At 40.4% G+C, this 12,563-nt stretch overlaps 1 protein-coding gene across 3 annotated transcripts in view; it reads left to right on the forward strand.

Moving 5' to 3' along the window:
* Positions 1 to 12,563, forward strand: part of b3gat1a (beta-1,3-glucuronyltransferase 1 (glucuronosyltransferase P) a) — a 122,647-nt gene that overhangs the window by 11,467 nt on the left and 98,617 nt on the right. Inside the window, exon 2 of one of the 3 annotated variants that reach the window (XM_072695027.1) lies at positions 4,837 to 4,942. The exons of the other annotated variants lie outside the window; for them this stretch is intronic. The gene's annotated coding sequence lies outside the window, so the exon portion shown is untranslated. The remainder of the gene's footprint in view (positions 1 to 4,836; positions 4,943 to 12,563) is intronic. 3 annotated transcript variants of the gene reach the window in all.

Consider the following 12,563-nt stretch of genomic DNA (forward strand, 5'->3'; position numbering starts at 1 on the left):
GTTCTACTCAATCTTGCAGCCGGCGAGAGCAGCAGCGCCAGTCCAGCAGCTGATTCGGCAACACTGCGCCCGTGATAGCAGCGTTGTGAAGCGTCTGAGACCAATCAGATTTTCTAATCCTGTAGACTCACTTTATTGTGACTATGACCGTTTCATCCACTGGCACTGAGTACACTCACATTTAATGCAAGGCCTCAATCACTTCCATCACAGAGGATGAAATAGGATTGGCATAGCTGAGAGTCTGGCACAAATGACTTCTCTCTTTTTTTCTTTGGGAAGTGGGGTTAAATGTTGACATCATGTTTGTTATAGTCAGGGATGTTCTGATGCAGCATTCATAACCCCAATATGATCCGAATACTAAGTATGAGCTGATGCTGACCTGACATTTTTCAGAGTCTGATATCTTCTGAAAAACATTCTGTGGATAATGTCTGTTTAGGGAACCTGGCTGGATTGGTTCTAAACAAAATTCATTTTATCAGTCCAGCACATCCTTCCATGGGACATCCGGACTAAGCTGAGCATAGTTTAATTTTCAAAGAAGAGGACACTGGGGACACATGGGTGTGCACCGTGGTTGAGATGTCATTGCCAGGGGCTTCAAGTAGGTCCAAGATGTAGGGAAAAAAAAAGAAAATACCCATGAATAAAATTAAATAAAGTCGAATGCCATTAAAACCCACTATTTCCCTAGACACTGCTCAGTCATCCTGGTGTGTCCGAGAGGCTATAACTGTGTATGTGATTGATTTCATTATTGATTTGGAACTCAGAGCTTTTGGACCTTTCAGTGAGATTAAACTACAGGATTTTTTTTTCTAGAATTAATTTGTTGTTTATGTACGTTTGCATTTAGGCATTTTTAGGATGTGGTGAATGTGGCTGTGATGGAAAGTGGTCTGACCATGTAGATGCAGGTACATGTAGATCAATTGTGGCAGGCGAGAAGGCTAAATTTGTTCAAAGCTGTAAACATTTGTGTGGTGACTGTAAAAGCAAATGATGACCTAAAGTCAACATTCAATCTCAAACATTTTATGCAATTTGGAAGTCCCAGAACATTTCAGACCCCAATCCTGGAGAGAGAGATAGCATTACTGCAGAGAGAGAGAGAGAGAGAGAGAGAGAGAGAGAGAGAGATAGTGTTACTATACAGAAAGAGTAAGAGAGAGAGAGAGAAGTAACAAAAGGTGGTGGTGGTGGTGGGGGGGGTTATAGGTCAAGTTTGGATCTGATGGAGGGTCTCAAAGCAGTTTGGTGACTGTAAAAGCAAATGAAGACCTCATGAAGACCTCTTCAATCTCAAACATTTTATGCAATTTGGAAGTCCCGGAACATTTTTAGACCCCAAACCTGGAGAGAGAGAGAGATAGCATTACTGCAGAGAGAGAGAGATAGAGATAGAGACATAGCGTTAATATACAGAGAAAGATATAGCATTATTGCACAGAGAGAGAGAGACATTGCATTATTATACAGAGAAAGATGTAGCATTATTGCAGAGAGAGAGAGAGAGAGAGACATTGCATTATTATACAGAGAAAGATGTAGCATTATTGCACAGAGAGAGAGACATAGTGTTACTATACAGAAAGAGTAAGAGAGAGAGAGAGAGAGAGAGAGAGAGAAGTAACAAAAGGTGGTGGTGTTGGTGGTGGTGGGGGGTTCTAGGTCAAGTTTGGATCTGATGGAGGTTCTCAAAGCTGTTTAGTTACTGTAAAAGCAAATGAAGACCTAAAGTCAATGTTCAATCTCAAACATTTTACGCAATTTGGAAGTCCCGGAACATTTTTAGACCCCAAACCTGGAGAGAGAGAGAGATGGCATTACTGCAGAGAGAGAGAGATAGAGAGAGATAGAGACATAGCGTTATTATACAGAGAAAGATATAGCATTATTGCACAGAGAGAGAGATATAGTGTTACTATACAGAAAGAGTAAGAGAGAGAGAGAGAGAGAGAGAGAGAGTAGTAACAAAAGGTGGTGGTGGTGGTGGTGGTGGAGACCCCTGACTGACTGAGCTCTATATTCAGCCTCTGTCTGAGCTGTAATATCATTTATAATATAATAACATACCCCAATAAACCTGTAAATGAACAGTGTCAGTGTTCAGTGTTAGTTTGAGCCCTGCAGAATTCACACAGTGCTCTAACGGTGCTGACATTGCTGGAGAACAGCAGGTTCTATTTCTGAGGTAGCAGTAAAAATACTGTGACTGACCTCTAGGTAATTCCACACAGTGTGAGACATTGAGTTGTCTGACCTCCAGCTAAAATAGAGATTCTGATTGGTTCTCTCTGTTGGTGCCTATTGGTCAGTGTCAGTGCGGTTTAGGGAGACTGGATTTCTTTTAATAAGGGGCTGAACTTGTTAAATAGTCACTGATGGGAACATGGATACTAAGTTTACTTGGTGAGCTGGATTAGAATATTTTTTGGGCCAGATGTTTGACACCCCTGGTCTAGACTGTAGAGCATGACAGTGCTGTTTTATTCTGTCGCCCTCGTTGAACAGTGAATCACGGTCTCACTTCATTGCTCTGAACCCATAACCCTTTAAATCCACAAACAAACAAAGCATGTACGGCATTATTTCTACTAATTCCTTTATCAGTGTTTGTTATGCAGCGCCATCTGTGTAAGGAGGTATGTGTAAAGCCAGCTTGATCAGACTTGTATCTTTGTACAAGTCACTGGGGTTTTTCTGATGTTTACTGATCTGTACAAGTAAAGCTCCCCTCACACACTGTTGCTGCAGGGTAGTATCGATCACATTCAGTAGCGTAATATATATTTTTTATTACATCTCAGTATTTCAATAATATTATACTGCAGATTGGTGGGGGTGCCGTGGTGGTGATGCTCTAGGTAGAGGGTGCGACACAGCTCCAGGGGTCTGAAAATGTGGATTTGATCAATATTTTTCTTTGTCTGTAAGACGTTTGGTGTGTTGTCACTGTGGACTTCCAATGGGGTGGTCAGGTTTCCTCATGAAAACACTTGGTAGGTGAATTGGCTATGCCAAAATGTAACCTATGTTCCTGCACTCATTCCACCCCTACTTCTTGTCAGATCAGGAATTCAAACTACAACCTTCTGGTCTTAAGACAACTACTTTAACCTTTAGGCCACTGCAGCATCATGGATGCATGGATGAAAGCTTTGCCTTCTTCACTCTTCCCACCCCTACTTCCTGTCAGTCCAGGGGATCACACTGGCAACCTTCTGGTCCTAAGCCCACTTTTAAACTTTTAGACCATGGTTGTTCCACTTTAACCCTTTAGACCCTGTAGCCCACACTTCTTCACCTTATCTGCTACATTACTGTTATACTCACATCAATTTAGCAAATCCTAAAATTGAACCTGATCGGACTCCACAAGATATGCAAAGACAAGCTGTTAAAAAGGTTGAGTGTAGTTTCATGGATAAAGTGCTCATCTAGCAAAAGGATATGTATAAAATTCAGAAAGGTTATAGTATACTGTGTTAAGGTCAAGCTCATCCGTTTGGTTGTCAGTTGAAGCTCACATGGCAGGAACTGGCTATGCTAAACTGCCCAGAGGTGTGAGTGAATAGTTGTGTCTGGGACCCTGCACCCTATCCAGGGGGTATTGGACAATTGCATATTTGCAGTGTATGTATAGTTTTCCATTAGGGTAAATTGTAAGTGAGTTCATGTAGCACTTTAGTTACGAAAGGTGTTGGAAAACACTCCTTAATTAATCCAATCCAATAAGGTAGTTAACGAACTGCATCATGATGTTTTGGGGAAATTCACCCCTGATATACAGTATTTAAACATATTGCTAACTGAAGGGCAGTATCATGGTATACTGTGTCTAAGTCATAGTTGGGCATGAGCAGACAGCACTGCATCATGTGGTTGTGAGTTTAATGCTATCCTAATTGCAGAAATGATCTGTCCCTCTGGGTTTCCTTGTTTTCAAAGATCAGGCTTCATTACAACTTTACTTAATGAGCCCACTTAACAGCTTCAACTGCTGAAGTACAGATTTCACTTTGTGTGTGTGTGTGTGTGTGAGAGATGATAATCTATGAAATGTTGCTGATTGTGCATGCTGATGTTTTAGCATCAGCACCAAATATACCGGCATCTATTACGCAACCGCTGCCTACTGCCCCAGGCTTTAATTTACTGTTTAGGAAAACAGGACTGCTCAGTCAAGCTCAACCTACTTGGCCTCGCATTAAATAAACAGAGCTCTGACGCTTTGAGGTACAGGTGTGATTACAGCCTGAGCAGCACAAGCTCACTTAACACCCTTCGCTGTTCAGCCTAGCATTAGTTTGCAACCTTTTAGCCTTTCAAGCCAGTCCTCCAGTGTGGGAGCTTGCTCCAGTCTGCAATTCTTCATTTCCCAGTTGGTCTAGCATTAGCTTCTAGCCTTTTCAGTCTCACCTCCTTATTCTTTTGAAGTAGCCATTGTGTTAAGCCTCGAATGACTTCCACTGGTGTGCTAGGTATATGTCAATCTTGGGGCTTGAGTCAAGACTTTTTGGACGGTTTTGGAACTGGCCTGTTTTTCAGCTCTGTTCTGGTTTTGCCAGAACAGTGCTTGGGGTTCATGATTTGCCACTTATATGTCTCAAACTATAATTTTTCAACTCCACTAAGGTAAATACAGTTTTCTGTTCTAGGGCACCTTTAATACCTTTTACAATTTGCATTAAAATGAGACACAATGAAAAAATAAAGCAAGAAGAATTACAGGTTCTCTACCCGGCCTTGGAGACCCCACAGGCAGTTTGTATTTTTGTTGTGTTCATTTTGCCAGTGCACCTGATCCAGATAATTATTTTTCTACAGCCCTTGATTCCCTGGTTCAGGAGGAGAGCTGGAACTGCACAAAAATGCAAGCCCCAGAGATCGAGGCAGAGAAGCCAGGATTTAAATGCCATCCAGCCAGCACAAAGTACATCCCTTTATTATCCATACTTTATGATGACAACTTTAAAATAAGTTGAGACTGTTTGGCACTTGTAGCGACCTACTAGGGGATAGTCCCACATTATGTAAGCCTGGCAAATCACACCTCCAGGACATCCCTACTATATATTTACCGTTATTGTAGTCTTAGCTCCGAAATATTGAATTTATTGGGCCAGAAGGCTCACCGTGTCACACCCATCAATTCACAGCAGAACTTGGCCAGATTTCCAGACCCATCTACTAAACATCAGTGGTTATGAAATTGCAGTTCATGTCCGGGAGACAAGCCACAGGCCACACTTTCATTTGCTTCTCAAAGGCCATTTAATATCCGACAAACACTATTCACTGAGGGCTATTTCCTGCCACTGGCCTGGTATTTCACAGTCCCATAGGAGTGTACATTATTTGTGTATGAGTTGTCGTGGACAGGCAAGTGAGTAATGTGTAGGCCTGCCTCAAAGATTAGTACGGACTGTTCCGGTCCTAAAAACTGATTGCCTGAGCCATACTAAAACTGCCATACGTAGTCTTAAACCCACTGTGGGGTGATGAATGTAGACCATTTGTAGACTAGCTTGGCGCTAACATAACACAGTACATTCCACAGGGGAGCTAATGAAAATCCGCACTACTGTAGTGGTGGTAATTTGACCACTTATAAAGCGAAGGGTTTTGCTTTAAAAGCTACTACACTATAATATAAGGAGCTTGCACATATTTATTATTACACCGATCAGCCATAACATTAACATTGTTTCGACACTCATTGTCCATTTTATCAGCTCCACTTTGTAGTTCAGACTATATTCTATTTGTTTCTCTGCATACTCTGTTATCCGTCTTCTACTCTGTTCTTCAGTGGAACAATGCAAAGCTGGTATCATTTGGGTGGTGGGTCATTTTCAGCACTGGGGTGACCATGACATGGTGGTGGTGTGGTAGTGTTGTGTGTGTTGCGCTGGTGCAGCAGTGCTGCTGGAGTTTTTAAACATGAAAATCACATGCTACAGGATGTGCTTATACTTTGTCAGTGGTATATGTTTGCATGGCAATAGTAGCCTTAATGGAATAATTGTTTATAGTGAAAAAATACATTTTTATTCAGGTTAATTAAACATATTAAATGAGCAAAATATGGATTAAAAGTATTTACCTGTTACCACATTTCTAGGTTTCCATATTTTTTACTGTTTTATAACAGCATTGTAAACCATGGTTTCTCATGACTTATTTTTTCATTATTATTATTATTACATTAGTTTTAGTTATTTAGTTACTTAGTCATTAATTAAGTTTCTGCATGTGAAAATAGAGAATCTAGTCTGTACATTTTTTAATAGTGGACACTTATTAAGTATTAAGTACTAGATCATAGATTTATTAGTTTTTCACTGAAGCACTGGATTATTTGCCACTGTTTACTGAACAATCTCAGATAGCAGAATTCTCTCTTTTTATACTCTGAATAAAGTTTGGATTTCAGCCCTTTATAAAAACAGATCCAACCCAGTAGGCTCCCAGTGTGACTGACCATGGTCTTCTACGTATTTACTGTGACAGCAGTGTCCCGCCAAGAACTGCTAGAAGCAGTTGAGGAACTCTGTGAGAGTAAATTCAGTTTACTCATGCAAGACATACTCTAAGCACTGTGGCAAATGTGTGCTCTCCCACAGTCTATTCGTCTTATTTAGGCCCGGCTTCAGTCTGAAAGTGTAATACTGTTCCAACCCAGGATTATTTTAGATCAACACCTGACAAAATCTTAACTTGTCAATTTAAAAAGATTTGAAGTTATTTTGCACCATTTCTATCGGTACATTGATCAAAGTAAAGGATAACTGGCCTGTCTTTAGGATTCATTTACTTACTGGTTATGATATGTGCCTTCTAATTTAGTTTGAACAGAGACATCAGCCTACATTTTCATGTCTGTTATCTCAGTAACCTGCCACTGAAACCTGCAACCTGCCACTGAAACCTGCCACTGAAAACATTGTTTGTAGTCCATTTTCCTTTCTCCTCAGCTAATGCAAAGTTGGATTGGCTTAAAAGTTACATGAATTCTGATTCAGTCGCTGTTCAGTCACAATACCAAATATCGTACATATATATCAATAACAAATATGAAAGTGGCCCAAATCAGAACTGAAACTATCAGATTCAGTGTGTTTTTGCCGTTTACATTGCCACACAAATAACACTGAGTGAAACATCTGAGTGAAAAAGATCGTGAAGGTGAAAGTAGCATTGGAGAGAGTCTTCATCAAGAAATTCTGTATCCTTGTTTCTCCAAATAAACCTTCACTCATTGTTCTTTTTGAACTTCATGAGTTCACAGGACTTGTTTTCAAATTGCATCTGTCTTGTTTAGATGTTCCTCTGAAAACCTGAATAGTGTTGAGAAGATGCAGAAAATGTTGCTTTTATGTATGCTTTTATAAAGGTCATATTTGTGCAGATGTCACTGCACAGTAGAACAGTGCAGCACCGCTGACCAGGTCTTTTGCATTCTTAGAGGTTTTTGCCTCTTTAGCAATTCTACATGTAATTGTCTCAGAAAGTTTTCTTGGTCCTCCAAACCAAGATAGCTTTGCTTTCCTTTTATAGTATTTCTCTGCTTTGTGGGCATCAATTATTTTCATTTTTAGAGTGCTAGATAGCTGCATAGAGAAGCCCAAGGCTGCTCATACTGGAATAAGATATTTCAGCCAGCCAACCAGCTCATGTAGGGATCACATGGGTGGATAGTGGACAAGGTAGGTTCTAGCTGGGCATGGGCTTTGAGTGGGTTTGTATATACGTTGTTATTGGGACCAACTTGGGCTTGTGCCCCGTTGTTAGAGCCTAACTTAATCTCACATGGATCCCATCTCGGTATTGGTATTGGGCAGATGTTTAGATTTGGCTTTCATTTCATACTGATTTGATGTCAAGTTTACTGAACATCCAAAGGACAGAAGGTTTAGATGAGGCTGGCCTCCTGCACTAAAATACCTGCATTTTAGTCATTTTACTGCATTTGTAATTCTACAGAAATAGATGTAGAATTGTATTTCTCAATGATGCCGATTCAGGCAATCCCAGTTTTTACAGCTGATAAATGTTTATGTGTCGACATCAGCAGAAATGAGATGTCAGCACTGGCCGACATAATTTCCATATTATTGCCTCCATATTTATGAAGAGGGGTGTCTGCGTAGTTTTGAACACACGGTGTATTATACTCTGTGCAACCTCTTTTCATGCAACAGGCCTAATTCTTGGTATTGTGGCACAGGCGTCTAGATACAAATGCAGCAAATTTCCCCGGTTGCTAAGCCCTGTTAATATGTCGCACTTACACTAGCAACTCTCTTCATTCAACTATTGATTTCTATACCCAGGGTGTGACATGCCATCTTTGCTTTACCATTGTTGCTTTTGATTTTTGATCTGTCTGCCCCCGGCTGGACGGCATAGCTTTTTTTTTTTATTTATCCACAAGCTATGAAGATGGAAGGTGCAGGTGTTTCTGAAAGGGCTATTGTAGTTTAATGAATGGCAGACAAAACCCATTAAACTCCATCAGTTGCACAAATGATGTTTACACAGGAGCATTGAGCAGCTGGTGGTAATTCCTCTCCAGAGAGGTGAGACCCTTCTGTAGAGAGCATGAGGGGATTTGTCGGTGTGGATGGGACCAAGTGCATTGCCAGAGCAAACATTACTGCACATCCGATAATGGGGGAATGATCTCTTGATGTGATGCCAGTGTGCAGATTTCTGTGTTACATACAGCTTAAAGATGTACATCCTGTCCAGGCTTGCTTCAGTAATCTGCATAATATTAGATTAGCTTACATTTTGATCCCAAACTAACCAGCAGTTTAATTTTGCTCTATTTTAAGGTTGCTTTCAGCAGCTCACTATAAAATACTTATTTTACAACTATGCAGTAACTGATAACAGAGCGTTTTATGAGTTTTATAACTTAACTTATTTTAGTCAAATTTTCTCCTAATTCACACCTTTTACTTCTGTATTTCAGTTTAATCGACAATACATATTGAATTGAGCCTCAAAACACGTAAATGAGCTATGTCTGAACTGCTGTCTGTGGTTTAGCCTTCCCCTCAGTTTTACTGTTTATTACCATCTGCAGGTTTAGAACTTCCCATCACCCTATGACATCCTCAGACTCAGAGGTGTTTGGCAATGGAGTGCTGAGCCCTTGCTGGGATTTAAACTTATGATCTCCTCACACTTGATAAGCAGCAATTAGACTGTAGGGCCACCCTTGAGCTGTGCAATTACACTCCATACTCCATAAAAGCACAGTTCTGATAGATCTTCTTGAATTAGCAGTTAGTAGTTTGAGCCCTACCACCACCACAGCCCTCCGTGGTCAGGGGTCTGAAAAAGGAAGGCCTCCCCCCATGTGATGGGAAGTTCTAACTTGCAGATTTTTTGAGGTTCAACTCAGTATAAAAAATGCTAAAACAATGTGAGTAGGGGAATGTTTAACCAATCCAAATTTAGTTAACTCACAAAATGCCCTGAAATATGTCCACAGAGCTTGCATAATTTCCATAGACAGGCATTGCCAAGATATCATTTTTTGCCATGAAATAGCCTTGATTTCAGAAGAAACACTGGTTGAGCAGGTGTCCACAAATGGATTTACAACACATATCCGAATATATTGTTCTTCTAAGGTAATAAAAGAAAAAAATCATTGATTTGGCCAGCTGGGAGGCTGGGGATCGAAGCCCAGATATATAACCAACTTAGCCCATGCAGCACTGCTACTGGCATGCTAATGTTAGGCATTAAAGATGCTGCAGCCCTGAATTATTATGTTGGTAAGAGACTAGGGGATTCCCTTTATATGCTATTCCTCTCCATCTCTTTTCAGACCACTGCGGTGATGTTAAATGAGTTATAAAACACAGCTTGAACCAGAGGGGGAGAAGAGCCAGGTTACTGTAGCTCGGCTTCCCTCGGCAGAGGGAACTGAACGCGTTTTTGAATCCATGAGTTTCCACGACAGGAGGGGTGAAGGGCTGAACTGCCAGATTGGTTTGCCAGTCGTCTTCTCATCGTGAACACCAGTGTAATGAAAGCAGCCATTTCTGCTTCTCTGATCCGTGAGGCTGTTGAGAGCTAGGATGGTGCGTCAATTGCCTGCTCAACCAATTAAAGTCTGCCTGGCTTCAGCAGGGTGACTTTAAGAGGATAAGCAGGGCTGGAAGGCACGCCGAAGCAGAAAGATGACAGCATGGTTCTGACTCATTCTTTGGACCACCGGGTGAAGAAGAGCAGCGTAAGAGAGATTGGCCCCTGTAGACTGGCCAATGCCTTTTTTTGCCACATCTCATAAATAATGAACAGATTTGGGTTTCTGAGAAGCGTCTCTAATAAGAACATTGAGGTTAGAACAGAGGGCAGTGAAGGTGTGTCTGTTGCTGTTGATTATGTTGTTAATCAAGTAAATCCACCAGTTATTTTATTAAATTTATAAAAACATTCATTAGGCTTGTTGGGAATTTTGTGGTGAGGATGCAAGGCAGGTTTTCTTTTGATGGCTCTTCCATGAAGGTTATATTTGTGCAGGTGTCGCTGCATGGTAGAACAGTGCACCACCACTCCAGAGTCTGCTAAATCTTCTTAATTGGCAAACCAGCAGACATCCTGCTAAGCAGACCTCCTGCTAAAACTAAGTCTTTTGCAGTTTATAGTTGGCTGTTTACTAGATAGACTCAAAACAGACATTTTATACATCATTATCATCATATGTTATTAGAAAAAAAAGAGTTTAGTGATTTGCAGTACCAGGAATGACCCATCACCCTAATACTATCTGCTCTGTGGACTGCAGTCTGCAATTATAGAGCATCAAACTCTGGAGATTATGAAGGGGGCCAAGGTCATTACAAATTAGGGTTGGTCATAATATTGTGATATGTGTCGTTCATATATGGAAATTAACCTTCTTGGTTTTTATGATCTCACTGATACCAACAGATTTACATATAACCTCATATTCTGCCTTTTCTGAGACTGGCTTGCAATTGTCCATTCTTACAAAAAAAAATTGTATCTTAAAATTGGCAATTTTAAGTCAATTTGGAGCATTTCTATTGGTCCGGCCATCATGAAATCTGACCACAATGTAAACAACAACTGCCAGATTCACATTATGTCCCAGTAATGATCCCAGTCTTAAGAAGGTTGGAAAACAACCATGTAAAATTAATTATGACTGATTTTGGCACCTAAATCCACACAAACCTCAAGGAACAAAACATAATACATATAAACTAGGCCCTTTATTATAGTCAAATTATATTCAAATGACAGTTACTGTAAATACAGTGGACATAAAGCTGAAAGAAAGAGTTACTTTCCACAAAGATTCCACAGCAGACTCAATATAGAGTGTTTCCAGAAGCTCCACTGCAGTTCTAAAGGGACAAGGAGTTTTATGATTTTGTTTCACTCCTACTTGGGTTGTTTTTAGCTAGGTCTCTTTTACTTTGCTTTGAGTCACTCTTTCATTGAAGTCAGAACACTTTTATTCGAGTGTGGGTTTAGGCTGCAGTATCCACCTCTGGTTGCAGCTGCCAAAACCACACAGTGTACACAATGTGTGTACAATTAAAGGACTTGTCGCATCAGCTCCTTTGGGTTTGTTCTAGCTGAAGGAGTGATGTTAAGTTGTGTTGTACAGCATCAGCATACTATAGCGAGGGTGGGACGCTGTGGAGTGTTATTAGATTCAGGGACTGTTTTGCAGCCCGTTGTAAAAATGCTGACCCAAGTGTTTGTACAAGAAGACGTCCCTTGTGGCAGATGGCAGATGGTTTCCTCCTTTCAATGGATACTTACACAGGTGAATTCTGATATTATGGCTGCACATTATTCTTTTACCTTCAGTTCTTATTTTCTGCTGGTTTTTCTCAGAGCAACTCAACCCAAACTCCAGATTATTTGGCCTGATAGTGTGATTAAGCTTGTATACAGCTTTTATGATCAGACAGACGTTTCTGTGCAGCAGAATATTTCTATGGATATTTTCTTCTCATAAAAAAGGGTGTGGGGTGCAAAAGTTTGTGCACCCGTCTTATGCCACAATGACACTGATACAGTATTTGTATAATACATAACCAACCACATAGGGTACCACAGCAACCACTTGGCAACACTTTCAATGGGAGTCAATATAGAATATTTCTATTGGTCATTTCATTCATCATGAAAATGTCACACAATATAAAGAAAAAACTTCCAGATTCAAATTATGTCAAAATTAGTAAAAAATGCTAAATAAAGATACAGGATTTTTGCTGGATCATGATGATATCAGTCTTAAAAGGGTTGTAAAAATGATGTCACAATGACACAAATACAGTATTTGTATGAGACCCAATCAACCACAGCAACCATTTGGCAACATGGCAACATGTTAGCAATTACCTGAAACACCATTGCAACCACATTTGCAAGATCGTCGCACCCGTCTAGCAACCAATTGCCAACATTACAGCAAACACCTAGGATACCCCAACAGCCTAGCAACAACCTAATATCCACTCAACAAAACCACAGAAACAACCTTTCAA

The sequence above is a fragment of the Salminus brasiliensis genome, chromosome 13, assembly GCF_030463535.1.
Source record: "Salminus brasiliensis chromosome 13, fSalBra1.hap2, whole genome shotgun sequence".
Classification (NCBI taxonomy): Eukaryota; Metazoa; Chordata; class Actinopteri; order Characiformes; family Bryconidae; genus Salminus; species Salminus brasiliensis.